This window comes from Pinus tabuliformis, chromosome X (assembly GCF_031772625.1).
Source record: "Pinus tabuliformis cultivar Carrire ecotype Pingquan chromosome X, CPIR1, whole genome shotgun sequence".
NCBI classification, from domain to species: Eukaryota; Viridiplantae; Streptophyta; class Pinopsida; order Pinales; family Pinaceae; genus Pinus; species Pinus tabuliformis.
The window spans coordinates 352,425,373-352,428,326 of NC_142308.1; the positions used below are offsets into that span (position 1 = coordinate 352,425,373).

The 2,954-nt window shown below is 52.9% G+C and overlaps 2 non-coding genes across 2 annotated transcripts in view; both read right to left on the bottom strand.

Moving 5' to 3' along the window:
- Positions 1-124, bottom strand: part of LOC149139910 (25S ribosomal RNA) — a 3,409-nt gene extending 3,285 nt beyond the window's left edge. The window contains exon 1 of the ribosomal RNA XR_016265373.1: positions 1-124. This exon is cut by the window's left edge and continues 3,285 nt beyond it. This is a non-coding gene — a ribosomal RNA (25S ribosomal RNA).
- A 247-nt stretch (positions 125-371) lies between these two features.
- LOC149139911 (5.8S ribosomal RNA) lies at positions 372-525 on the bottom strand. Its single transcript, XR_016265338.1, has one exon. It is a non-coding gene; the product is annotated as a 5.8S ribosomal RNA (ribosomal RNA).
- Between the last annotated feature and the right edge of the window lie 2,429 nt (positions 526-2,954).

Consider the following 2,954-nt stretch of genomic DNA (forward strand, 5'->3'; position numbering starts at 1 on the left):
CCGATTTTCATGCTGGGCTCTTCCTGGTTCGCTCGCCGCTACTAGGGGAATCCTTGTAAGTTTCTTTTCCTCCGCTTAATTATATGCTTAAACTCAGCGGGTGTTCTCGCCTAAGCTGGGGTCACAAAGTTGGAGCTAAATCCGCCCTACCCCATGGGAGGACAAGAGAGAGCAAAGCAAGTTCGAGCGATGCCACACAAAGCCCGCATCGGCTAACGCCGACTGCCCATCCAAGGGGACAAGATCACCGCTCACCGACGCATGCCACGAAACATCGCTTGAGGTATTTCAGCCGACCACACCGCATGGGGCACAGACGACCAGCTCTGCTGCTCCCTAGCATATTGCAGGGAGCACGTTTGAATGGGATGCGATGCCCAGACAGACGTGCCCTCGACCGAGGCCTCGGGCGCAAATTGCGTTCAAAAACTCGATGATTCACGGGATTCTGCAATTCACACTAAGTATCGCATTTCACTACGTTCTTCATCGTAACAAGAGCTGAGATATCCGTTGCCGAGAGTCGTTTCCACATGTATTACCGAAAAATCGGCCACAAAACTGAATAGGGGCACCCCCCACAACAAATGTAAGGCCAAGGGGAAAAAGGAGGAAAAACGCATGAGAGAAAGAGAAACAAAGGTGTCTAACCCCCTCACAGGGGGAGGCTCGAATAGAGGACAATCTCCCCCAGCCCCACGCCCTCGCAAAAAGGGGGGAAATGCGTGGAACAACGATCGAGAAGGACTAGGGTGGCCACCCCGGGAGCTCGCACTGCTTTTAGCCCTTCCCCGACACCAGCCCACAACAATTCCCCCTTTTCTCCGTAGAGTTAGGGACCGAAAGGAAGAAAAGGGTAGAAAACAAAGCACAAACAAGGCACAAGCCTCCCAAAGCCCCTTGCCTTCGGCAAAAGGGGGGAACTGAAGGGGACGACGATCAAGAAGGACTAGGGTGGCCACCCCGGGAGCTCGCACTGCGTTTCGTCCTTCCGGAACACCAATCCACAACAATCCCACCTTTTCTCCGTAACGCTAGGGGCCACGAGGAAGAAGGGAAGAAAACAACAAGAGAGAAAGGGATATATCAACCGTGGCTACCGGCTCACAAGGGGAGGCTTCAAACAGAGAACAAGCTTCCCCAACCCCGTGCCTTCGCAAAAAGGGGGGAACTGCAGGGGACGGCGATCGAGAAGGACTAGGGTGGCCACCCTGGGAACTCGCACTGCTTTTCGTCCTTCCCGAACACCAATCCACAACAATCCCACCTTTTCCCCGTAAAGCTAGGGGCCGAAAGGAAGAAGGGAAGAAAACAACATGAAAGAAAGAGAGATATCAAACACGTCTACCGGCTCACAGGGGGAGGCTCAAACAGAGAACAAGCTTCCCCACCCCCGTGCCTTCAAAAAGGGGGAACTATCGGGGACGACAATCGAGAAGGACTAGGGTGGCCACCCTCGGAACTCGCACTGCTTTTCGTCCTTCCTGAACACCAATCCACAACAATCCCACCTTTTCTCCGTAAAGCCAAGGGGCCAAAAGCAAGAAGGGAAGAAAACAACAAGAAAGCAAGAGATATCAAACGTGGCTACCGGCTCAAACAGAGAACAAGCTTCCCAAACCCCGCGCCTTCGGAAAAAAAGGGGGGAACTGCAGGGGACGATGATCGAGAAGGACTAGGGTGGCCACCCTGGGAACTCGCACTGCTTTTCGTCCTTCCCGAACACCAATCCACAACAATCCCACCTATCCTCCGTAAAGCTAGGGGCAAAAGGAAGAAGGGAAGAAAACAACACCAAAGAAACAAAGATCCCGAGAAAAGAGAGAAGCTCAACAGCACCCCGAGTAGATGTCCGCTAACCAAAAAGAAATCAAACAAGGCACCCAATCAAAAAAGCGTCCCACCTCTTCACACCCTCCCACATGCATTCAGCACAACACCCTTTCCAGCTTTACAACATAGCAAACAACCAAGCAAATAAATCACAACCTAAAATTGACCAATAGAAAAGACAAGGGCCACGATGAGACCAGTGTCTGGAGCACGTCACTGAGAGGCACACAGCCCCCCAACCCAGCGGCACAAGGCTTCAAACGACAAATAGACCGCTGCCAATAACACAAACCCACCCCGCTCTTGCACCCCTCCATGTACAAAACACCCAACAACCTTTCCAGTGAGAGAGTCAACGGGGGTCAAATAATCAAACTCCAAAGAGGAGTTGTCACGGGCCGACGCTCAACGCTGGAGAAAGCCGCGGGCCACAAATACATCGATGGTGCAAGGCCACTAGAGAGAGGGATGTTCACAAAGTGCACACCATGAAACAAAGAAATGACGCAAGTCCCACAAAAAACCCACAATCCAAAGGGAGGAACAAAGACATGACCCGCTACTTCTTTTTCCCTCAGAAGGGGAGTGGGTCACGAGAGGATGAGGAATTCCCTCGACGACAAAGGCACGAGATAAGATTGCCACCCTCATGCCTGTCGGCGGGGAAAATTGCGATCTCGATGGAGCTCAGACTGAGGGATGGGTTTTTCATTACCTCGACACCCAACCCTTCCGCGAGGGCATGTCGAGGAATGGTCGGGAGGGACTAGGGTGGCCAGCCCAACGGGTTGAACCGCTCTTCATCCATCCCATACTTGACCGCACCCCGACAATCTCGCCTCACGGAAGGTTTGAGCTACCAGGCACGCGTGCAACCACTCCCTCGACCCAACCACCAATGAAAAAGCTCACCCAAGCAACACATCAACCGCCGCCACCTTTTCGAAAGAACCAACTATGGAAGCCCCACCCTTAGCCCATGCCTTCCAACGAACAAAAGACCGAGCACCGCTGCTACGAATGAGTCGCGAATTTATCCATCGTATTTACCCGAGCACCTCAACTCTGCAGCAACCATGCCTGACCGAACAGGTTCTTCGGAAGGGCTCCCAAGAAACAAG